This window comes from Mobula birostris, chromosome 18 (genome assembly GCF_030028105.1).
Source record: "Mobula birostris isolate sMobBir1 chromosome 18, sMobBir1.hap1, whole genome shotgun sequence".
In the NCBI taxonomy this organism is placed as follows: Eukaryota; Metazoa; Chordata; class Chondrichthyes; order Myliobatiformes; family Myliobatidae; genus Mobula; species Mobula birostris.
This window is the reverse complement of record NC_092387.1, coordinates 20,414,222-20,441,011: the sequence shown is the minus strand read 5'-3', so window position 1 is coordinate 20,441,011 and position 26,790 is coordinate 20,414,222. Positions and strand designations below refer to the sequence as shown.

Here is a 26,790-nt window from a genome sequence, read left to right as displayed (position 1 = left end):
GTCGAGTCAGGAGCATTCATATCGTGACCTGGTTAATCCGAAAGGAGACCAATCCTGACACTACATGCAAGGACGCAAAGCAAGATTGCTCACTTCAAACGCACAGGATAAAATGGTCAATGACTAGTCGTCGCCGGATGTGAAGACTCAAGCCCACCAGTGCAGGTATCGAGCACAACCAGTGGGAGTCAGCAGGGCAAAGGTTAACGGGCAAAGTGTTTGGGCCTGTATGTGACTCCAGACCTAACAATGTGGGTGACTCTCAGTTACTTCTTCATTTCAGGGGTCTTTAGGGATGCGTAAGGAATGCTGGCATTGCTCACAATGTCCACAATCCATGAACAATACTCAGACCAGTCGGCCCATCGAGTCTGCACTTCCATTTCCCCATAGTGGATCCATCTCCCTCTCAACCCCATTCTTCTGCCTCTCTCTGTAACCTTTCAAGCAGAACTAATCAAGAACCTGTCAACCTCCATTTTAAATACACCCAATGGCCGGAACAAACACTCCCACACCATTACAGATCCAAATCCTCTTGAGTTTGAAAGGAGCTCAGTTGGGGCAGATTTAAACCCCTAGAGTTGATGGACAGTTTTGACCACAGTCTATTTCTGCTCTGAAACAGGTAAGGGAGCATATTCTTTTATTCTGGGTCTGTAGTACAATGTCAGAGTACTCAACCCAAAGCAATGGTTGTGTTCAGCGGACCCCAGTCGTTCAGCTTCATCCACAGCGATGCCGGAGGGAGTGATGCCACCTCACATATGCAGCTGGCGTCAATCCTGACTCTGGGTGTAGTCAGCGAGTAACTGGAAGGTTCTCACTGTGACTGTGTGCATTTCCTCTGGGTGTTCTGCCTTCTTCCCACACTCCAGTGATCTGTGCAATGAGTTAAGCTGGAAACTGAATCAGAATCAGGCTTATTATCACTGACATTTATTGTTTTGTGGCAACAGTACAGCACAAGACATGAAATGATTAGCACAAGTTACAATAAAAAATTAAGATAAGTAAATAGTTCAAAAGAGGGGTAGTGAGGTAGTGTTCGTGAGTTTACCGTCCATTCAGAAATATGGTAGCGGAGGGGAAGAAGCTGTTTCTAAAACACTGAATGTGGGTCTTGATGCTCCTGTTCCTCCCCCCGATAGTAGTATTGAGAGGAGAGCATGCCCAGGTGCTGAAGTTTCTTAAAGATGAATGCCACCTTCTTGCGGCACTGCCTTTTGAACGTATGTACAACGGCAGGAAGGGTTGTGCCCATGATGGAGCCTGCTGACACTTCACCCCTCTGCAGACTTCTCTCATCCTGTGCATTCAGAAGCCGATGAAGAGCCTCAGTCCAGAGCATCAACTGTTTACTCCCCTCACTAGTGCTGTCTGACTTGCTGAGTTCCTCCAGCATGTTGACCAGAATGGCCTCCCTGCCCTTCCCCTCTCCTCCTATCACACTTCACCCTACAAACTGAAGACACTGGTGCTGCAGGGTGGAAGGGCGGTGTAAAGGCCCCCTGTAATGCTGGTGATCTAGCAGAGATGGTGGCCAGTCTGCCTCGGAACCCGCCTGATTTTTGTTCTACTGTGATCATTGGTTGACTCCGCCTAAATGTAAATCCTCCGTTAGTGAAGGTCGAAGGTTCACCTCAGTGAATTCCCAGTAACATTTCCATTGGCACCTGGTGCCAGCAGCACACCTTGACTACTCACTCTCTCCACTTCTGATCCCTCTGTGATCTCATTCATTACGTCATTTTTCTGTCTCTGATAAAGATGGGATTGCACAATATCCTATCCTATCCTGCAAATTCCTTTACATTCATCGTATCAGCTGGAATGCATGATGCACCAATTCCACCCAAAACCTTAGACTTGCACAAGTCCATTCACAGATCCAGACATGCACACTCATACACTTAGTGGTAGTTGGATAGTTGGTTATAATAATAATATTGTAGAACGAGCCCATCACCTTCATCATTCTGTGATCAGCACTACGCCTATAGCTTCTTATTTACTTACTGCCCATTGCCCCACTGGTACTTAGGGCAGCAATGAGGTTCCTCCATCTGTGGTGGTGTTCAGGGCCTCCTTCATCATGTCAGTAGCTTTCTCTCGGTTTTCAGTAGCATCAGCCATGCAAAACCCGGGTGGAGGCTCAGGAATACCGTCGCACTCAGATGTAGGAGGATTCTTCATTGCTGTTTCTGTACCCGTTTTGTTTAATCCAGTCGGGCTGTGAAGATCCCCGCTGCACCCAGTGACTTTGTGATCTCTGTCTCAGCGGCTGATGTTAGGCTGTCTTTAAAGAGGATGAGCCCTCGCAAGGAGGAAGATCCCAAAGGATTACCTGGTAAGGCTCTGAAAACATGTGCCAACCAACTAGCGGGAGTATTCAATGACAATTTCAACCTCTCACTACTATGGGCAGAAGTTGCCACTTGCTTCTAAAAGGCAACAATTATACCAGTGCCTAAGAAGAATAATGTGAACTGCCTAAATGACTATCAGCCGGTAGCACTCACATCTACAGGAGCGAGATATGCCAACTAGTGGAGTGGTGTCGCATCAACGTCAGTAAGACAGAAAAGCTGATTGTGGACTTCAGAAAGCGTAAGATGAAGGAACACATACCAATCCTCATAGATGGATCAGAAGTGGAGAGAGTGAGCAGTTTCAAGTTCCTGAGTGTCAAGATCTCTGAGGATCTAACCTGGTCCCAACATATCAATGCAGTTATAAAGAAGGCAAGACAGCGACTATACTTCATTAGGAGTCTGAAGAGATTTGATGTGTCAACAAATACACTCAAAAACTTCTATAGTTGTACCATGCAGAGCATTCTGACAGGCTGCATCACTGTCTGGTATGGAGGGGCTACTGCACAGGACCGAAAGAAGCTGCAGAAGGTTGTAAATCTAGTCAGCTCCATCTTGGGCACTAGCCTACAAAGTACCCAGGACATCTTCCAGAAACGGATCTCAGAAAGGCAGCGTCTATTATTAAGGACCTCTAGCACCCAGGACATGCCCTTTTCTCACTGTTACAATCAGGTAGGAGGTACAGAAGCCTGAAGGCACGCACTCAGTGACTCAGAAACAGTTTCTTCCCCTCTGCCAACCGATTCCTAAATGGACACTGAATCTGTGAACCCTACATGACTTTTTAGATATATATTATTTCTGTTTTTCTGCACGATTTTTAATCTAGTTAATATACATATACTGTAATTGATTTACTTATTTATTTATTTTTCTTCTTCTTCTTCTATATTATGTATTGCATTGAACTGCTGCTGCTAAGTTAACAAATTTCACAACACGTACCACTGATAATAAACCTGATTCTCATTCTGATTAACTTCCTGGGGGAAGAAACTTTTAAGATGCTGTGAAGTTTTAGTTCTAGTAGCCCAATACCACTTTCCGAAACGGGAGCTTTTGGAAAAGGAAGTTTGCAGGGTGAGAAGTGCAGCAATCATTTTTCCTGCTGGTTTCTTTGTCTTGGACACGTACAGGTCCTGTGGCGATGGTAGACACTGCAGCCAGTAACATTTCCCATTTCCTGCTGACCACTGCTGCCTTGCTCTGCTGATTTGGGGAATAGAATCTCACAGCATTGATCTTCAATTTTTTTTCAAGCTCCTGGAGAACACACTGACAACAGTCTGACCCCGTGAGTCTCACACTCTCACGTTGGCTTCAGTGGAAGGGACTGTCCACACTGAGAAAGCTGCTCAGCTGAGGCACCCACCTTTTCCCCCGCTGTTAATTCCTCAACTTTCCGTCATTGCTAACTACCCACCTCCTGTCACATTATTACTGAAGTCATCACCCCTTGGTCACTTCCGTGGCTGTTCCCTCCCACAAACACTAATAGCGATGTTCAGCCCTACCGCCCATTCACTTTCAGTACGTTTCCACTTCCCATAAGATCAAAGGATCAGCAACCCCACACAGACAGGTGAAGACAGGAACTCAAAGGAGTCAGCCTTCAAATGATCATTTGCTCTAAACTTGCACCAATCCTGTTTTATTCCCCCCCCCCCATCAACTTCACCCACACTCCCCCCTCCCCTAGATTCTACCCGCACCTGAGGGGTAGATCATAGTCGCCAATTACTCTACCAACCAGCATGTTTCTGGGATATTGGCAGAAATGGAGCAGCCATAGGGACCTACTTGATCATAAGGAGAACCTGCAGACTCCACACAGACAGCACTAGAGATCAGGATCGAACCCAGATCATTGGCGCTGTGAGAGAGCAGCTCTACAACTGTGGCACTGCGCTGCCTAAGGCCCTGTCATATCCAGTTGATGTTCTAATACTATGGGCTATGGCCAGAGGGAAATACTCATCTATGTTTCCATGGGTACAGTTGGGTAGTGATAATAGTAATGGACGATTTGCCTGACTTCAGGACCAGAGTCATGGAGTCTTAAAGTATGGAAACAGGCACTTTGGTACAATTTATCCATGTTAACTGTGTTACCCATTGAGTTAATCCCATCTATCCACGTTTGCCCCAGACTCACCTGATCCATGTACATATCTAGACAGCTTTTCATGTGCCTGCCTCAACCATTATATCTAACTGCTTAGTTGTGTAAAGAACCTGCCCCTGCAACCTTTTAAAATCTCTTGCCTCTGCACTTAAACCTCCACCATGGGAAAAGATCTACCCGCAGCTGAGGCGTGTGCGGCCTCTCCAGTGATGAATATCTGTAATCTGTCAAGTAGGAGGCCGTGCACAATTCTGATTTGATGGAGACAGACATGAGAGCACAGAGGAACATCTGGTGAAACTTCTGAAATGCCTGTTTCGTTGCCACCGCTACCGTGTGATCCAAAATCTCCGGAGGGAAGGCCCCAAATCCTCGGCTGTGCTTGTTGCTCAGCGGCCGGGTCGGGGTCGAAGCGCTCGGCAGAGGATGGTGCTCGGTGCTCGGTGTTGGAGAGCTGGTCGGAGGCTCGAAGCTTTCAGACGGACTCAGAGTCGGACTGTGGTCGGGGTGTTTCCAGGATGCTGCATCAGCAAGTTTGCAGTGCTGAAAGCTCATGGCAGGGAGAGTTTCTCCCTTCTACCGTCTGCGTGAGATGATGGGCTATCAGGACTTTGAGACTTTTTTTTACCATGCCCATGGTCTGGTCTTATCAAATTATGGTATTGCCTTGCACTGTTGTAACTATATGTTATAATTATATGGTTTTTGTCAGTTTCAGTCTTGGTCTGTCTTGTGTTTCTGTGATATCACACTGGAGGAACATTGTATCATTTTGTAATGCATGCATTTCTAAATGACAATAAATGAGGACTGAATGTCCTCATAAACTAATCGAATCTTATCTAATATCTATGTATTTACCCTTTGCTATGTCTCATAAAGGGTTATTCCCTTAATGGAGAACACCTGTGCATGGTTTTATTTAACATGGGGAGGCTGATACAAGAGCAGTCACCACGTTATCCATGGCATATCAGGGTCAGTGTCCAATGGCCTGGGATGTAAGCAGTGGCATATCTAAGGGATAGAAACATAGAAAATAGGTGCAGGAGTAGGCCATTCGGCCCTTCGAGCCTGCACCGCCATTCAGTATGATCATGGCTGATCATCCAACTCAGAACCCTGTACCTGCCTTCTCTCCATACCCCCTGATCCCTTTAGCCACAAGGGCCATATCTAACTCCCTCTTAAATATAGCCAATGAACTGGCCTCAACTGTTTCCTGTGGCAGAGAATTCCACAGATTCACCACTCTCTGTGTGAAGAAGTTTTTCCTCATCTCGGTCCTAAAAGGCTTCCCCTTTATCCTCAAACTGTGACCCCTCGTTCTGGACTTCCCCAACATCAGGAACAATCTTCCTGCATCTAGCCTGTCCAATCCCTTTAGGATTTTATACGTTTCAATAAGATCTCCCCCCCCCCCCCCCCCCGCAATCTTCTAAACTCCAACAAGTATAAGCCTAGTCGATCCAGTCTTTCATCATATGAAAGTCCTGCCATCCCAGGAATCAATCTGGTGAACCTTCTCTGTACTCCCTCTATGGCAGGAGTATCTTTCCTCAGATTAGGGGACCAAAACTGCACACAATACTCCAGGTGTGGTCTCACCAAGGCCTTGTACAACTGCAGTAGTACCTCCCTGCTCCTGTACTTGAATCCTCTTGCTATGAATGCCAGCAGACCATTCGCCTTTTTCACCACGTGCTGTACCTGCATGCCCACTTTCAATGACTGGTGTATAATGACACCCAGGACTCGTTGCACCTCCCCTTTTCCTAATCAGCAACCATTCAGATAATAATCTGTTTTCCTGTTTTTGCCACCAAAGTGGATAACCTCACATTTTTATAGAAACCATAGAAACTACAGCACAGAAACAGGCCTTTTGGCCCTTCTTGGCTGTGTCGAACCATTTTCTGCCTAGTCCTTCTGACCAGCACACGGACCATATCCCTCCATACACCTCCCATCCATGCATCTGTCCAATTTATTCTTAAATGTTAGAAAAGAACCCACATTTACCACCCCGTCTGGCAGCTCATTCCATACTCCCACCACTCTCCGTGTGAAGAAGCCCCCGCTAATGTTGCCTTTAAACTTTTCCCCCCTCACCCTTAACCCATGTCCTCTGGTTTTTTTCTCCCCTTGCCTCAGTGGAAAAAGCCTGCTTGCATTCACTCTATCAATACCCATCATAATTTTATATACCTCTATCAAATCTTCCCTCATTCTTCTACGCTCCAAGGAATGAAGTCCTAACCTATTCAACCTTTCTCTGTAACTGAGTTTCTCAAGTCCCGGCAACATCCTTGTAAACCTTCTCTGCACTCTTTCAACCTTATTTATATCCTTCCTGTAATTTGGTGACCAAAACTGAACACAATACTCCAGATTCGGCCTCACCAATGCCTTATACAACCTCATCATAACATTCCAGCTCTTATACTCAATACTTTGATTAATAAAGGCCAATGTACCAAAAGCTCTCTTTACGACCCTATCTACCTGTGACGCCACTTTTAGGGAATTTTGTGTCTGTATTCCCAGATCCCTCTGTTCCACTGCGCTCCTCAGTGCCTTACCATTAACCCTGTATGTTCTACCTTGGTTTGTCCTACCAACGTGCAATACCTCACACTTGTCAGTATTAAACTCCATCTGCCATTTTTCAGCCCATTTTTCCAGCTGGTCCAAGTCCCTCTGCAGGCTCTGAAAACCTTCCTCACTGTCTACTACGCCTCCAATCTTTGTATCATCAGCAAATTTGCTGATCCAATTTACCACATTATCATCCAGATCATTGATATAGATGACAAATAACAATGGACCCAGCACCGATCCCTGTGGCACACCACTAGTCACAGGCCTCCACTCAGAGAAGCAATTCTCTACCACCACTCTCTGGCTTCTTCCATCGAGCCAATGTCCAATCCAATTTACCACCTCTCCATGTATACCTAGCGACTGAATTTTCCTAACTAACCTCCCATGCGGGACCTTGTCAAAGGCCTTACTGAAGTCCATGTAGACAATATCCACTGCCTTCCCTTCATCCACTTTCCTGGTAACCTCCTCGAAAAACTCCAACAGATTGGTCAAACATGACCTACCACGCACAAAGCTATGTTGACTCTCCCTAATAAGCCCCTGTCTATCCAAATGCTTGTAGATTCTGTCTCTTAGTACTCCCTCCAATAACTTACCTACTACCGACGTTAAACTTACTGGCCTATAATTTCCCGGATTACTTTTTGATCCTTTTTTAAACAACGGAACAACATGAGCCACTCTCCAATCCTCCGGCACCTCACCTGTAGACAGCGACATTTTAAGTATTTCTGCCAGGGCCCCACAATTTCAACACTAGTCTCCTTCAAGGTCCGAGGGAACACCCTGTCAGGCCCCGGGGATTTATCCACTTTAATTTTCCTCAAGACAGCAAGGACCTCCTCCTTTTCGATCTGTACAGTTTCCATGAGCTCACTACTTGTTTCCCTTAATTCCATAGATTTCATGCCAGTTTCCTTAGGAAATACAGATGCAAAAAACCTATTTAAGATCTCCCCCATTTCCTTTGGTTCCGCACATAGCCGACCACTCTGATCTTCAAGAGGACCAATTTTATCCCTTACAATCCTTTTGCTCTTAATATACCTGTAAAAGCTCTTTGGATTATCCTTCACTTTGACTGCCAAGGTAACCTCATGTCTTATTTTAGCCCTCCTGATTTCTTTCTTAAGTATTTCCTTGCACTTCTTATACTCCTCAAGCACCTTATTCACTCCCTGCTTCCTATACATGTCATGCAACTCCCTCTTCTTCTTTATCAGAGTTGCAATATACCTTGAGAACCAAGGTTCCTTATTCCTATTCACTTTGCCTTTAATCCTGACAGGAACATACAAATTCTGCACCTCAAAATTTCTCCTTTGAAGGCTTCCCACCCACCGATCACATCCTTGCCAGAGAACAACCTGTCCCAATCCATGCTTTTTAGATCCTTTCTCATTTCTTCAAATTTGGCCTTCTTCCAGTTAAGAACCTCAACCCTAGGACCAGATCTATCCTTGTCCATGATCAAGTTGAAACTAATGGTGTTATGATCACTGGAACCAAAGTGCTCCCCTACATAGACTTCTGTCACTTGTCCTAACTCGTTTCCTAATAGGAGATCCAATATTGCATCCCCTCTAGTTGGTCCCTCTATATATTGATTTAGAAAACTTTCCTGAACACATTTTACAGACTCTAAACCATCTCGACCCCTAACAGTATGGGAGACCCAATCAATATATGGAAAATTAAAATCCCCTACCACCACAACTTTATGTTTCCTGCAGTTGCCTGCTATCTCTCTGCAGATTTGCTCTTCCAATTCTCGTTGACTATTGGGTGGTCTGTAATACAATCCCACTAATGTGGCCATACCTTTCCTGTTTCTCAGCTCCACCCACAAGGACTCAGTAGACAAGCCCTCTAATCTGTCCTGCCTGAGCACTGCTGTAATATTTTCCCTAACAAGCAATGCCACTCCCCCACCTTTCATTTATCCACATTAAGTTGCATCTGCCATGAATTCGCCCACTCACCTATCCTATCCAAGTCACCCTGCATCCTCTTAGCATCCTCCTCACAGCTAACACTGCCGCCCAGCTTCGTGTCATCCGCAAACTCGGAGATGCTGCATTTAATTCCCTCATCTAAGTCATTAATATGTATTGTAAACAACTGGGGTCCCAGCACTGAGCCTTGCGGTACCCCACTAGTCACTGCCTGCCATTCTGAAAAGGTCCCGTTTATTCCCACTCTTTACTTCCTGTCTGCCAACCAATTCTCTATCCACATCAATACCATACCCCCAATACCGTGTGCTTTAAGTTTGCACACCAATCTCCTGTGTGGGACCTTGTCAAAAGCCTTTTGAAAATCCAAATATACCACATCCACTGGTTCTCCCCTATCCACTCTACTAGTTACATCCTCAAAAAATTCTATGAGATTCATCAGACATGATTTTCCTTTCACAAATCCATGCTGACTTTGTCCGATGATTTCACCGCTTTCCAAACGTGCTGTTATCACATCTTTGATAACTGACTCTAGCATTTTCCCTACCACTGATGTTAGGCTAACCGGTCTATAATTCCCCGGTTTCTCTCTTCCTCCTTTTTTCAAAAGCGGGGTTACATTAGCCACTCTCCAATCCTCAGGAACTAGTCCAGAACCTAAAGAGTTTTGAAAAATTATCACTTATGCATCCACTGTTTCTTGGCCTACTTCCTTAAGCACTCTGGGATGCAGACCATCTAGCCCTGGGGATTTATCTGCCTTTAATGCCTTCAATTTACCTAACACCACTTCCCTACTAACATGTATTTCCCTCAGTTCCTCCATCTCACGAGACCCTCTATGGCAGGTATGGCACGTGCCCTGGGCGCCACTTGAAGGCAGAGGGTGCCACTCAGCAGTTTCTTTTAAAGTCAGACAAGCCATCCTCAGAAAGTGAAAAAACTTTCTTCAGATGTATGATCTGTCTTTGATTATCATGGGTGAGAAGCACTAGGATGGCCTTATTTCAGGGCAGTGTGTAAGAAGACCATGAAACGTTTCTTCACGAAGAAGTGGAGCTGAAGGATGGAAGAGACGAAAGTTGGAGGCAGAGGGAGCCAAGAAGTGGAGCAAGTTCTTCATGCCCTTCTTTGAAAAGCCCGGAACAAGTAGTTCAACGCGTTCCATGGAGTTGCCTGCACTTGCAAGGTGGATCAAGTACAAATGCGTCACAAGCCGAGGAGGAAGTCAAGTCAGATAAATCTGGGTATGCCGAGATTAAGAGTGAGGCTGCCACAGAGAACGTGGACATGACAGGACGGGAAGACGATGGTGGTGGTGGTGGTGATGTTGAGTTTATTGACAAGATTTTACCTGATGAGATTGAACTTGATGACGCTGAACCTAGTGAACTGGATAGTGTCAAAGAGCCTGGAACTGTCATACCAGAAGTGATTGAACAGCATGACATTGGACTTCTGAAGTTCGACAAGGATACTGGAAAAGCAATTCTGCCTGATGCATTGAGAACAGAAATAATAAAGCTGGGTTTAAAGTATTTCCAGAACAGTGAGGGGTCTTTCCTACCAACAAATAACCGCTCAGTGAACAAAACTTGGTTCAAGAGAAAATCGGGAAATGGTCGTGGTGAGGAAGTGACTCACTCATGGCTGGTCTATTCCCCTTTTAAAAAGTCTGCATTTTGTGCCTGTTGTCTTCTCTATTCCCGATCAGACCATCAATCCTCATTGGAGCAGGAAAGTGGATTCAACCAGTGGAAAGCACCTGAAAGGATTGGTGTTCATAAAAATGCCAAGAATCATCGGGGATGCTTCACACAGAGGAAGGAAATGGAAAGAAATTTAGCTGGAAACAGAGAAGTTATTGACGCTGTATTTCAGTCACAGATTGAGAAGGAAAAGCAGAAGTGGCGTGATATCTTGATGGGAATCCTTCACTGCATAAAATTCCTTGCAACTCAGAATGTGGCTTTGTGAGGACACAGGGAGTCACTTCAGCTAGACGATGACTCCAATATGGGAAACTTCCTTGGCTTACTGAAACTACTGGCCATCTTTGACCCTGTCATAAAAGAACACCTCACTCATTTGGAAAGTCCTGGATCCACGTCTTATCTTTCACTGGGTGTCCAGAACAAATTCGTCCACATGATGGCATCCACTGTTCGCCAGAGTTTACTGAGAAGCACCCATAAAGCCAAATACTATGGTCTCATGGTCAACTCGACTCCTGATCAGGCACACCGTGAGCAGATGTCAGAAGTAGTGAGGTATGTGGAAGTTGATTTTGAGAGGAAAACAGTCCGTGTTAGAGAGTCCTTCTTTGGTTTCATCCAGATAAGCCAGAAGGATGCTGAGAGCTTGGTTGAAGACATCTTGAAACAGCTAGAGAAGGATGAAATGGAGCTACAAGATTGTCAATCACAGTGCTATGACAATGTTGCTGTGATGGCTGGACACAGAAGTGGTGTTCATCAAAGAACAAGTGAGGAAAAACAACCTGGCAGTGTTTGTGAATTGCAACAATCACTCACTCAACTTTGTGGGTGTACATGCAGCCAAGCAGGATACAATGATGGTCATGTTTTTTGGAACTATCGAAACTCTTTATGTGCTTTTCTCTCATTCAACACAGCGCTGGGAAAAGCTCAAAAACGCCGTGCCTGTGGTTGTTAAGTCAGAGTCCGAAACCAGGTGGAGTGCAAGGACAGAAGCAGTGAAGCCCGTCAACAAGCACCTTGAGGAGATACTTCAAGTTCTCCAGGACATGATAGACAATGAAAATGAGACCAGTAAAACAAGAAGTGACACAAGGCAGCTGTACAACTGCATGTTGAGTTACGATTTTCTGATCTTGCTAGGATTTTGGAACAAAGTACTCATTTGCATTGACCGTATTCAAAAAAAGCTGCAGGATCCTAGCATGAACTTCCATGATGCTGCCCTATCAAGGTGGGTCAACATGAAAATGTCAAGACCCGAAGAGCTTCTTGAATTTATTGTTCAGTATGGAGATGGGAGCGTCTTCCCCAAACTTTGCATTGCTATTCAGATAATGCTAACCATCGCAGTTTCCATTGCCAGCTGTGAGAGACCATTCAGCAGGTTAAAACTAATACTTTCGTATTTGAGAGCCTCCATGGGTCAAGGCAGACTCTGTGATCTTGCTCTGCTGAGTGTAGAAAGAGAAGAAACTGAAAAAACTGACTTTGATCACATCATAGACCAATTTACATCAATGAAAGCAAGGAAGGTGCAGTTATAATTTTCATGTAGTGCCATAATTTGTTAATTAAAAGATTAATGAGCTTGACTTGTATTTTTGAGCTGATATTATGGTAAAGTTATCTAAAAGATGGGTGTCAGATATTTGGACGGGGCGCAATTTCAGTGCTTGCCATAGACGCTATTTTCCGTAGATACGCCCCTGGATGTAAGACCACAGGGGACACTTCACTGCAGCAGCCTTCCTCCAACTTCTCTGCTGTTGTGATGTTTCATCATTTTCCGCTAGCCCCACCAGTGAGGTCTTCGTTGGATCTTTCTCTGGAACCTGCCCCTTGACCTTACCGCCATGGGTGACACTACCTGGAGCTGAGCTCCAGACGGCATCACTCTGAGGATCTCAGGAACTCACTGGCTTCTCCACCATGGCAAGCTAACGATCCCTGGAAAAGTACAACGTATCTCTCTGGAACTACAACCATCAATAAACTATATAGAATCTGCTTACCTGTTGCTTTGTCGATGCGGAGAATTCAACCTGCAGACCTTGCTGCAATTGTTAGGCGTCTTGGCATTCAGTGTTCATGGAAATAACTTATATTGATTTTTAAAAGAGCTGAAATAATCACTTCTTTTATTCATTGACATTAAGTTCTTCAGCTGGTTATTAGGAATTTGATCTCCAGTCTCTAAAGTGGAGCATGGGCGAACCTGATGAGAAACCAGGGGATAAAACACAAGAGCACATTTAGTCATCAGGATAAGAGAACAGCAACGAGAGAGGGAAGAACACCGATTTAAACTTCATTCATTTTAGTGACAGGTCATGCAGTTGAATTCTGGGCATGAATTGACAAAGTTGTGCAGGCAAGAGGCAGGTAGTGGAAATCTCCCACTAAAAGTACCTTATTCTGTTTTCAACTAGCTGTGATATCTCCACATCTCTGCTCTCTATTTCTTGCTAACTGTTGAGGGACTATAATGCATTCCCATCAGAGCGACCATTCCCTTCTTATTTCTATGTTCTACACTTATGACCTCAGTGGACGATCCCCAAGTAATTTCTTTTTTATAAAGACAGCTCCCCCTCCCTTCTTACCTGCCCCTGAGTATCTACATCCTGAAATAGTGAGCTCCCAGTCCTGCCCTTACCTCAGCCATGGCTCTGATATCCAACAACCACGCCAATCCATGCCCTGAATTCATCTGCACTGAAATAAATGAAGTTTAAATCGGTTGTCTTCCCTCCCTCCTTGCTGTTCTCCTATCCTGATGACTAAATATGCTCTTGTGTTTTATCCCCTGGTTTCTCATCAGCCATGGTCCTGCTCAGGGACCTCCAGGCTTCATTCTAGAGACTGGAGATCAAGTTCCTAATAATCAGCTGAAGAACTTAATTTCAACTAATTAAAAAAGTGATTATTTCAGCTAATTTAAAAATCGATGTGAATTATTTATGAGTAGTTTTCCATTGATTTGATTGTATTTCTTTGTTCTGCTGTGAATGCCCACAAGAAAATGAATCTTAGGGTAGTATATGATGGCATACAGGTACTGCAGTTGATGAGGGAGGAAGGAACCAAATAAGGGAAGTGAGAACAGTGGGGGAGGGGACCCAGTGGGAGGAGTATGTGGGTGATGGACAAATGAAGTAGATAGAGGAAGGGAATGAAACAGATTGATAGGAGGCTGGAGACTAGGATGAGGATCTTGGGCATTGCATATGCCGAGGAGGAAGTGCATAGATCAGGAGGAGAGAGAGAGGGGCAGAAGGAGGACAGGTTTATGTGAAATTGGAGAATTCAATGTTCATGTCAGGGAGCTGAATATGAGATGCTGTTCTTCTAGTTCACATTTGGCCCACCTTGGCAGTGGAGAAGGTTGAGGACAGACAGGTTATTATGCAATTATTGGTTATGATTGTCTGTAAAATTATCTTCTGTAATATATTCTTTAACTGGTACAAGTGATACTTTGTATTTCAATAATAAAACCCACATGTCAATTTAGATCAACAGCTGAAGAGAAAATTATCTGTCCCGTTTTCTTTCCAGATCAAAAATGTTTGCGTTGAACTAATCCCGGAAGGCATCTTGGCCAAGAAAGGCACCTTGGTCTCTATTTTCTCAGAATAATAAGGAAATGTGGTAAGTCCTTTTTAACCTTCATCAGTTTTTATAGTTGCACAATAGAAAGCATCCTCTGAGGATGGCAAATGTTCTGCCTGATGCCATCAGAAATTGCCGGAGAGTTGTTGTCACGGCTCAGTTCACCACGGAAGCCAGCTGCCCCATTATGGACTCTGTCTGCACTTCATGCTGCCTCAGCCAGCATACTCAAAATCCCTTTCCTCTCAGACATGCTCTCTTCTCCCCATTCTACTAGGCAGAAGATGATAAAAGCTTGAGAACAGACACCACCAAGTTCAGGAACCACTAGTATAAGACTACTGAATGGACATCTTGTATATTAAAGGTGAACTTTTCAACTCATGGCCCTGCAAGTTATTGACTGCCTGCTTTAGACTATATTCTGCTTTTGATTATTGTTCTTTCCTGGTACTACTTCAATATATTTACCTTTTGAAATTATCCTAATGGATGGCTTGTAAAACCAAGTTTTTTTACTGTTTCTCCATACAGGTGACACTAATAAACCAAATCCAATTCAAAAAATATAGATGGGACACTTAACTCAAGAAAAGAAAACTTCAGAGTGAACTAAGGTGCTTTTTTAATTTTGAACCAAAATTAAATTGGAATTCCCTGAGATCCAAACATCCTTCTTTAACTGAATTAAGTAAACAAATCAAACTCCTGAAATAAAACAACAAACTTTGGAAATGTTTGGTAAATTTTCTCACAGATGTTTTGTAGCTTCAGTGATATGATTTCCCCCGGGATCAATAAAGTATGACTATGACTATGACTATGATAATCCAATATGTGAAATTCTGAAGTTCGTGTTAACAAGATGGAAGCACTTTGGAACCCAAATGGCAATACTTTATTCAAAGGAAATGTTTGGTAATGACTTCTTTTGAACAGCAGCTTGATTTTTGAGTTCCGTAAATGATACTTGTTCCTTATTGTCAATGTAGAAGCTAAAAGTGGAAGACTGAGGTCAACAAAGTGACACCTTTCACAGCCATCAGGGAGCACTGTTGTTGCTAGGAACGAGGGTAACAAGGCGAGGGGTGGTGGCAGGACTATATGTGGGGATAGGAAGATTAATCGGCTCAGGAAGGTTTCAAATTGGCAGGGTGTAGCACCTGCTTAGCCCTTCGATCAGGGTCACGTGAAGCCATGCGAGCAGGTGGTGGATGGTCGTATGAGCAGCTGGTACGGACCACAAGACCTGGTTATGCGACCACTGACACCAGACAGACAATCTCTGAACAGTATTGATAATGTTTGGGGTCACCCGTCTTGTAAAGACACTGCCCAGAAGAAGGAAATGGCAAACCACTTCCATAAGAAAATTTCCCAAGAACAATCACGGTCATGGAAAGACCACGATCACTCATGTCATACGACATGGCAAATAATAAACAAACAAATGATAGTAGCATTTAAGAAGCACTTGGATAGATACATGGAGGGGTGGATATGGGCAGAGTGCAGGAAAGGTGGAACCATCTGGGTAAGCAACATTGTCAGCATAGACTAGATGGGCCAAAAGGCCTGTGCCCATGCTCTGTTGCTCTCTGACTCCATGATATTTAAATATTCATTGTGTAAAGGACCTTTTGATCTCAGTGGAAGTGTCAAAAACCAGGGAAGTTAATTTAAAATAATTGGTAGAAGCATTATAGAAAAGATGAGGAAAATGTTTTCACACAAAATACTGGTGGAACGCAGCAGGCCAGGCAGCATCTATAGGAAGAAGTACAGTTGACATTTCGGGCTGAGACCCTTCATCAGGACGAAGTGGAGCATCAGCAAGTGAGGTTATTTTTGCCCACAGCCCTTGTAGGTTGACGAAACAGGGAGATCATGAATTCTGGATGCTTGTGGTAAACTGCTTGGGTGGAAATAAAAGCCTGACCAAGTAAATCATCTCCTTTCTAAAATAAAAAATACTTAAATGAAGGCATGCTTATTTCCCAACTTACTTTGATCCATTCTCGTAATATCTTTGATCTGGAATATTTTCTCTCACTAATACATAAATTATAGAACATAATATACCTTAATTAGCTCCCTAACCTCATAAGCCACACATTTAGCTCTGATGGTTTTCACGCCACTCTTTTATGCTTGGCCTGTTTTAGAAATTTTAGAAAGATTATTTCATTCTTCATGAGTAAATAAGAATAGCAATTGCAAAAAAAAAAGCCTTTCGTTTAATAGAATCAATTTCACTTTTTCTGGTCTAAATCTTCCCCCAGACCATTAAGCGAGAAATCTTTGCCCATGTGATCAAATCATCTGGAGTTTCTCCTGATGTGGATTGAGGCATGAAAGTTAATCATTTCATGAGTGGGGTCTCCCCTCACCCTCATTAAATATCGACAGGGAGAGCACTCTCTCCGCCTGAGTGGGTTTCAAATATCTGCAAGGTTTCAAGGCAGAGGTGTTGCAATAATTCTGCAAGTAAAAGGAAATATCGACTGCTGAGACTTCTTGGGTGATCAGCAAGTCTTTTGCCAGGACACTGCAGTATCTTTCTCAGCAATTGACCGTCATCGATTATACCGAAGGAAGATGGTGGTGGTGTGTGGGGATATGCCCGTTCTCTCTCCCTGCGCAGCCCCTTAGGCTTACAGATGACTCAGTTCTACGGGTTCAGAAGTAGCCTGAAGCCAGTGTGGAAACCACAGGCAGTAGGAGATTTACTGGCAGTGGGCTGGGGTGTGGGTTTTCTGTGAGTTGATGTGTTTCTTGCCATCATTTACAGGAGGCCTCTATGTGCTCATGATGCATGAGATTAAATGTCTCCTCTCCAACTTGAGTCATCATGCACCACAGGTCCCCGGGAGCCCGCATCAAGTTGCAATTCTTCAGGAGGTGTGTGAGCAAAATTGGTCATCTCCAGGACACAACGTTGCATTATCATTGTTGTAGTGGTCTGTAGTTCCCCAAGAGGACCACAACATTGTTGTAAGGTTTGGAGGCTTGCGTGCCTCAATGACCCAGAGAGCTATGTTGGCTGGAATCAGGGCCTTGTGCTTTGCCTCTTGGTAGGGTCACCCATACCAAACAGGTCAAAGGGAAGAGGCCAGACTAAGAGTGGTCCAACGGTCCTCCAGGTTCAGGGGTTCAGCTCAGGGCTAACAACCCTAACGGATAAAACAAAACCTGTTACAGAAACAGCAATGAAGAGTCCTTCTTTATCTGTGTGCGACAGTACAGACAGACAGAGATGGGGGACCTTCATTGTTTCCTAAACGCCAACAGGGTAACGGGCAGCAAGTAAGTAAGCTGCCTATCACGGATTTCACAGCTTTAAAATCCCAGACAGGTTGTGACTGGGTAAGAAAGTGGACATGGCGATGGATCAGACATGATCTTACCAGGTTCAAAGGGCCAAATGGGGCCATAGGGTCGTACAGCATGGAAACAGGCCCTTCTGCCCAAACAGTCCATGCTGACCAAGATGCGCGTCTAAGCTAGTCCCATTTGTCGGTGTGGGACCCATATCCCTCTGAAACAGGGGCTCCCAACCTGGGATCCCTGGACCTCTTGGTTAATGGTAGGGGTCCATGGCATAAAAAAGCTTAACGGTGTTCTTTTCCTGTAACAGGGTATTGAAACTAGACAACACTCCAGATGTGGACTGACCGACATCTTATACAACAAACAGTCATGTGATGTCCCAAGTCTAGTCTTCATTGGGGAAGATCAGCGCACCGTACATCTTCTTCACCACCCTGTCTACCCGTGACACCGTTTTCAAGAATGGCCAGCCTCCTGCTTCCACTTTCGACATCTTCGCTGAGCGGAAACGCACACTGATTCTCAAAGCTCAGTATTGCGGAGAGGAGAAGTGAGGTTTTTGACACTGGCACAGGCAGTGTCAGAATGACTACACGCCATGTTCACATGTCACCATAGAACATAGAAACCTACAGCACATTACAGGCCCTTTGGTCCACAATGTTGTGCCGACCATGTAACCTACTCTAGAAATTGCCTAGAATTTCCTAGCACATTGCCCTCTATTTTTCTAAGCTCCATGTACCTCACCAAGAGGCTTAAAAGACCCTATTGTATCTGCTTCCACCACCACCACCGGCAGTGCATTCCATGCACCCACCATTCTCTGTGTGAAAAACTTACCTCTGACTTCTCCCTTGTACCTGTTTCCAGGCACCTTAGAGCTATTCCCCCTCGTGTTAGCCATTTCAGCCCTGGGAAAAAACCTCTGGCTATCCACATGTTCAATGCCCCCCATCATCTTATACACCTCTATCAGGTCACCTCTCATCCTCCATCGCTCCAAGGAATAAAGGCCAAGTTCGCTCAACTTATTCCCATAAGTTACACCCTCCAATCCAGGCAACATCCTTGTCAATCTCCTCTGCACTCTCTCTATAGTATTCACATCCTTCCTGTAGTGAGGTGACCAGAACTGAACACAGTACTCCAAGTGGAGTCTGACCAAGCTGTAACGTTACCTTACGGCTCTTGAACTCAATCCCATAGTTGATGAATGACAGCACACTATAAGCCTTCTCAACAACACTGTCAAACTCCACTGCAGCTTTGAGTGTACTATCGACACGGACCCCAAGATCTCTCAGATCCTCCACGCTGCCAAGAGTCTTACCATTAATATTATATTCTGTCTTCAAATTTGACCTACCAAAATGAACCACTTCACAGTTATCTGGGTTGAACTCCATTTGCCACTTCTCAGCCCAGTTTTGCATCCTATCAATGTCCCGCTGTAACCTCTGACAACCCTCCACACTATCTACAACACCCCCAACCTTTGTGTCATCAGCAGACTTACTAACCCATTCCTCCACTTCCTCATCCAGGTCATTTATAAACATCACAAAGAGGAGGGGTTCCAGAACAGATCCCTGCAGAACACCACTGGTCACCGACCTCCATGTACAATACAAATCATCTAAACCCACCCTTTGCCTTCTGTGGGCAAGCCAATTCTGGATCCACAAAGCAAGGTCTCCTTGGATCCCATACCTCCTTACTTTCTGAAGGAGCCTCACATGGGAAACCTTATCAAATGCCTTACTGAAATCCATATACACTACATCCACTGTTCTACCTTCATCTATGTGTCTTGTTACATCTTCAAAGAATTCAATCAGGCTTGTAAGGCACGACCTGCCCTTGTCAAAGCCACGCTGATTATCCCTAATCAGATTATGTCTCTCCAAGTGCTCATAAGTCCTGCCTCTCAGGATCTTCTCCAACAACTTGCTCACCGGTGAAGTCAGACGCACTGATTTATAATTTCCTGGGTTATCCCTACTCCCTTTCTTGAACAAGGAAACAACATTTGCAACCCTCCAATCCTCCAGTACTTCTCCCATCTCTATTGCTAATGCAAAGATCATCGCAAGAGGCTCAGCAATTTCCTCCCTCGCCTCCCACAGTAGCCTGGAGAATATCTCATCCAGTCCCGGTGACTTATCTAACTTAATGCTTTTCAAAAGCTCCAGCACATCCTCTTTCTTAATGTCTATATGCTCAAGCATTTCAGTCTGCTGTAATTCATCCCCACAATTGCCAAGGTATTTTTTGCCTGGTGAGTACTGAAGCAAAGTATTCATTAAGTTCCTCCGCTACCTCCTCTGACTCCATACACACTTTTCTACTGTCGCACTTGATTGGTCCTGTTCTCACGCGACTGAACCTCTTGCTCTTCAGAGACTTGTACAATGCCTTCGCATACTTGTAGTTAACTTATCTATCACAGCACATTCTGAAACATTCCAAGTCATGCATGGCCTCTTGTTTTCTAACAGGCCATCTGTTTCCTTCTTGACATCTAACCAAACTCTCGTGCTCATCTCTGATTCCAGTTCTGCCCAAGATATAATTTAGGGATGGCTCCCTCCGTGACTCACTTGTCCATTCATCCCTCCCCACTGATCTCCCTCCTGGCACTTATCCTTGCAAACTGAACAATCACCACACCTGCCCCTATGCCTCCTCCCTCACTACCATTCAGGGCCCCAAACAGTCCTTCCAGGTGAGGCAACACTTCAGCTGTGAGTCTGTTGGGATCATATACTGTGTCCAGTTCTCCCAGAGTGGCCTCCTGTATATGGTGAGACCCGATGTAGAATGGTAGACCACTTCGCCAAGCACCTATGCTCCGCCTGCCAGAAGAAGCAGGATCTCCCAGTGGCCACCTATTTTAATTTCACTTCCCATTCCCATTCTGATATATCAGTCCATGGCCACCTCTACTGTCACAATGAGGCCACACTCAGGTTGGAAGAACTGCACCTTATATTCCGTCTGAGTAGCCTCCAACCTGATGAGATGAACATCGATTTCTCGAACCTCCAATAATGCCCCCACTTCACCATTCCTCATCTCCTTTTTTCTCTCTCTTGCTTTATCTCCTTGCCTGCCTATCATCTCCCTCTGGTGCTGCTCCCCCTTTTCTTTCTTTCTTGGTCCTCTCCTATCAGATTCCCCCTTCTCCTGTATCTCTTTCACCAATCAACTTCCCAGCTCTTTACTTCGCCTCTCCCCCTCCCAGTTTCACCTATCCACTTTGGGTATCTCTCTCCCCTCCCTCCACATTTTAAATCTACTCCTCATCTTTTTTTTCTCCAGCCCTACCAAAGGGTCTTGGCCTGAAACATCGACTGTACTTTTTTCCATAGATGCTGCCTGGTCTGCTGAGTTCCTTAAGCATTTTGTGTGTGTGTTGCTAACATTCCTTCATTGGCTGATCCTGGGCCTTCCCCATGCACTGACACATTACCACAAAGATACCTTCACCAGAAGGACCTAAGTCATTCAAAGAGCAGCTCACCGTCCCCTCTCCGCCCCAGGTTAGCTGGGGCTGCCCAGGGAGTATCAGCAATGCCCACGTCCTGATTGTGGCGAACAAGATGTGGTGAGAGAAGGGCTCTGCACTCCCATCTAGTGGCAAAAAGCAGTAGGTGCAGCAAGAATTCAAAATCAGGTTTGTTATCACTGATGCATCCTGAAATAAATATAAAAATGTTGGTAAAATCATCATTTTGACTATATGGTTGCGACCAACAAGTGAAAATGTAAGAGGGTTCCATCTACTAAATAAATACTTCATAGAAACTACCAAGGGAACAAAATTAGCTTTATAAAGATCCTTATATTTTTTAGTGATTACAACACCTAAATATCTAAAGGAATCCGTGACTTTGAAAGGGGTATTATCATATATAGAAAGAGATTCATTTAAAGGAAACAGTTCACTTTTACTAAAATTTATTTTATATCCCGAAAAATCTCCAAATTCATTAAATAATTTTAGCAAGGCAGGAGTAGATTCCTCAAGATTGGATATATAAACCAGTAAATCATCAGCATAAAGAGAAATCTTATGAATGGTCTCATTCACAAAAACCCCATAAATATCTTTAGCTACACGAAGAGCAATAGCAAGCAGATCTAAATTAAATAACAAAGGACTTAATGGACAACCTTGTCTTGTCCTCAGTGAAAGCTGAAAAAAAGGGGATCTACAGTAATTAGTAACAACAGTAGCAATAGGGGTTTTATATATCATTCTAATTCAATTATTAAAATAAACACCAAAGTCAAATTTCTCTAAGACATTAAATAAATATTTACATTCGACTCGATCGAACGCTTTTTCAGCATCCAAAGAGACGACGCATTGTGGAGTTTTAAAAGAGGGCAAATATATAATGTTAAATAGACTCCAAACATTTGAAAAAGAATAACAACCCTTTATAAAGCCTGTTTGATCTTTAAAAATAATTTTACCCAAAATATTCTCCAACCGATTGGCCATTATCTTTGACAGAATCTTAGCATCAACATTCAATAATGAAATAGGTCTATATGAGGCACAAACAGTAGGATCTTTATCTTTTTTAAGAATTAAAGAAAGAGAAGGCTCATGAAAAGTAGAGGGTAAATCACCTTTCACAAAAGAATCCTTAAAAAGCAATTTTCCAAACTTATTATAAAAGTCTACAGGATAGTCATCAAATCCAGGGACCTTACCCGATTGCATTGAAAAAATAGTTTTATGAATTTTGGCTTCAGTAATTTGGGCATCAAGAGTTTTTTGATTCTCAACAGAAATTTGAGGAAAAACAATCTTCCGTAAGAAAGCATTCATTTTAGAAAGATCTACTGGACATTGAGATTTATGAAGTTCAGTATAAAATTCTTATTTATTTCTTCATATTTCCAAGCCAGGGTACCATCTTTCAAAATTTGCCTTTTGGCTCTGGCCATTTTTAATTGAGATGCAAGCAGTTTGTTAGTTTTATCTCCAAACATATAAAATTGGCTCTTTAGCTTAAGCAAGTAGCCTTCAATAGGATGAGTTAATAATAAATTATATTGTGATTGAAGTTCCACCCTTTGTTTGAATATATCAATATTAGGGGAGATTGCATAAATATTATCGAAGTCTTTAATTTGTTTTGAAATCTTATCTAATTCTACTTTAGTCTGTTTCTTAAGCTTAGCTGAATAAGAAATGATCTGACCACGTAAAAATTCTTTAAATGTATCCCATATAATTAATTTAGACGTACCCCCTATATCATTAAAAACAAATAAAATCTTTTATCTGGGTTTCAATGAAGCTGACAAAGTCAGAGTTCTGCAATAATGTCTGAGACATGCGCCATGGTGGGCGGGCAAGAATGACATAATCAAATTCAAAAGACAAACTCAGAGGTGCATGATCAAATATAGCAATAGCGTCATATTCACAATTCTTAACACTAGACAAGAATTTTTTATAAACATGAAAAAAAAGAATATTCTCTGTTATCAGGATGTAAATATCTCCATAATTCAATCAATCCAAAATCGGTCAAAAAGGAGCTAATAAGTGGTGTGGAGTGATTTGGAAGTCGCCGATTGGTTGAGCTCTTGTCAATCAAAGGATTTAAACAACAGTTAAAATCCCCACCCATTATCAATATATATTCATTTAAATCAGGCAGTAAAGCAAATACCTTTTTTAAAAAAGAAGGATCATCTAAGTTAGGACCATACAAATTGACCAAATCAACTTTTCTGTTACAGATTACTCCTTTAACAATTAAAAATCTACCATTAGAATCTGACTCAATATCCTCTTGAGTAAATATATTGGACTTAATAAAGATGGACACTCCATTAGTTTTACTCTGAGAAGTGGAATGGGATTGCAAACCCCTCCACCATCCAAAAAATCTATTTTGATCTCCCATCCTGATATGTGTCTCTTGGGCAAAAATTATATCAGGTTGGAATCGGTTAATGATTTTAAAAGTCTTTTTTTGTTTAATAGGATGATTCCAACCACGTACATTCCAAGTTATTACATTAATCCGTTTAAATACTATGCTATAATTTTATTCTACTTTACACATGCGCAAAGCACAGACCAATACGGGATGATCAAAAATGATGGCGATGAATACACCCACATAGAAAACACGCATGCTCCGGAACCACCCAATGGGGAAAAACCCCTAACCCTAACCCCAACCCCAACCCCCCCCCCATAGCCCGAAAAAAAGCAGGCACCCTATGACAGAATACGAAGCCAGACCCTGCTCTGTCTGTACAAAAAAATTTAAAATGATTCTCTCTCCCTCCCACTATTTAAAAAAATTAAACCCACTGACCTTGTAAGAGGAGCAACAAAGTCCCAGCAAAGGAAAGTGTTTACATTCCAGCATCTACAAACTACCCCATGTCTATATTTGATTTTTTTTAAACAAAAAGAACCAAAATAATGTTATCTCTTAAAAAGAAAAACCAGTGCCATTTTAAATTTAACATTAAATCCCTATAAAAAAAAGCTTTAAATTCGGTTATAAGATGCTATAATAAAGCAAAAAAAAAGCTAATAGCATATTTAACCCAACTAAATTTTCAAAAATACCAACTAGTAATATTGTATAAATAATTGAACCTCCTCTAAATATATATATAAAAATAGCCCCATTAATAGGAAAAACTACCAATTAGTTAATTAAGCAAGAAACAAAAAAGCATCAAACCAGATATTAGGTTAAAGGAACAAGTCCCTTTATCCTCATTTTCTCAGTCAAATGTCCAAATAACCATTTAAACAGTCATACTTAAACCATAGATCTTCTTTCCAAAAAACCAATGATATGGAATAATGAACAAATCCCCTTATCTTCTTTTAATGGTCTCTCAATGAAATGTCCAAATAATCATCACAAATCTTCTTTCTGAAATGCCAATAACATACAGATAACCAAGCAGCATTCCAAGACAGTTCATTCGGCGGCAGCAGCCGGTATACGTAGTTTGAACGAACACCAGTACAACTTTAGGACCAAAAAAGTACGAGAAGGAGAACCAGGAGGATAAACTTTAATTCTTGTTGGGTAATGCAAGGAAGGGATCAGTTTCTTATCATATGCCTGTTGCATTACCAGAGCAAATTTTGATCTTTGTTCCATTACCTCCTTTGGATAATCTTCATAAAAACAGAGCTCTGATTCCTTAAATCTAAAAACTCCCTGATCTCTTGCATGTCGCGTTATTTGATCTTTAATTTTAAAGTGATGAAAGCAAACCAAAACAGCCCTTTGTTTATTTGGATCTTTAGATTTCGAAATAAGAGCTCTGTGTGCTCTTTCTGTAGTCGGCGGCCGTGATAATATGGGTAGGAAATCAGGTATGAAAAAGCTTACCAAAGTAAGCAGTTAAATCTCCATCTTCGGCTCCTTCTTGCAGCCCAACAATTCGTATATTCCTGCAGTGAGACCTAGTTTCCAGGTCTATAATCTTATTTTGATATATTTTCCAAATGAGTTGTAGTTTCAAACCATTTTGCTTAGGTATCTTCAATTCCTCTTCCTGTGTAATAACTTGAGTTTCCAGGTCTTTAAGCTTTCCCAGAAATTACTTCATTTCATTGCTATTCTTTTCCAGTTGGCCTTTAATTGACCCATTCTGATCTTTAATTGAATTCAGTGTCCGAATGATATCTTCAGCCCACGATGGCATTTCATCAGATCTTTCCTATTGCACCTTTCCTTTCCCATTACCTTTATCACTAGGTTCAGACAAGTTCTTCCCACTCCTCATAGACATAGACATATTGTTCCCCCTCAAGAATCAGCAAATAAAAATTTTAAATTCGAAGTTTAACATAGGGGGAAAGGAACAAAACTGGGAGCAGCACAAAAACTGCTGCTACTCCATTTACAGACAGGCGCAGTCTCCCACTGATGTATCCTGATGAAGGGTTTTGCCGCCTGGCCTGCTGATTCCGCTAGTGTTTTGTGTCTATTACTTTGATTTCAAACATCTGCAGATTTTCTCTCGTTTATTATCACTAGCACACACAGAGTTAAAAGCCAGGAAGAATCAATTGATAGTAATTGGGAGGAGTTAGCACCTGAGGCCACAGCTTCAGAATAGAAGATGCCCCTTTTTCACAGCAATGAGGAGGGATTTCTTTAGCCAGAGTGAAACCAGAAAAATGGAGTTGAGAGGGAAAATAAATCAGCCATGATCAACTGGTGCAGCTTCTCGACAGGCCAAATGGCTAATTCTGCTCCTATGTTTTATGCTCTTATGCTCAACAGGGTGTTCACGCCTCCTGATTCTAAAACATCGGAAAACTGTGGGCATTCCCATAATGGGATGAGATGCTACTTGGACAGGGTGCCATTTGAAGAAGCCAAGGCAAACTGCTGCAGTGCAAATTGTAGACAGTGGAAACTCCAGCTAGTTAACACTGAAGGAGGGAACGATTGCCCAGGCTTGAAGGTGGAGTGAGAATCGTAAGGCAGTTTCTCCTGGATCATGTCATGGAGTCACAAAATGTGGAAATTGTCTGTTCAGGCCACAGCCCACACCAACCACCAGGCAGTTACGAAATGGCTCATGCATGGAAAATGAGGTAAAACTAAACAATTGTTCTACAGTGAAACACCCACTGCAGAGGAGCCATCAAACAAAGAATGATAAAAAGATTGAAAAAGGAAACAAAGAATGACTCTGCCCACTAGTCACCTGAACAATCGTCATATGTAGGTGGTTCCACCAATAACTTCCCTTTTGCTCAATGAGTTCAGACAGAGTATGGCTGTGTGGGGAAAACCAGCTGTGGGTCACTGAATAGCATAGTTCAGAGCTCTTTGGGAAAGTTGATTAAAATTCAGAACAAATGTCAGGAATAAAACAAGCATAAATATAACTGCTGCAAAGAACGTGACATTTTGGACTTTACATAAAATTAGCAGGCTATGCTGTAAAATTTGACAAACTTTCATTCTCTGGTACAGGGGTTTTCAACCTTGTTTATCCCATGGAGCAACACCATTAAGCAAGGGGTCCAT

General features: G+C 42.9%; 1 long non-coding RNA gene across 4 annotated transcripts in view; it reads left to right on the top strand.

The window, feature by feature from the left end:
- LOC140212001 (uncharacterized) overlaps nucleotides 1-26,790 on the top strand; it is a 36,144-nt gene that overhangs the window by 8,142 nt on the left and 1,212 nt on the right. For all 4 annotated transcript variants that reach the window (XR_011889620.1, XR_011889621.1, XR_011889623.1 and 1 more), the window contains exons 2-6: nucleotides 14,351-14,443; nucleotides 14,682-14,771; nucleotides 14,939-15,021; nucleotides 18,042-21,413; nucleotides 26,035-26,351. This is a non-coding gene — a long non-coding RNA (uncharacterized lncRNA). The remainder of the gene's footprint in view (nucleotides 1-14,350; nucleotides 14,444-14,681; nucleotides 14,772-14,938; nucleotides 15,022-18,041; nucleotides 21,414-26,034; nucleotides 26,352-26,790) is intronic.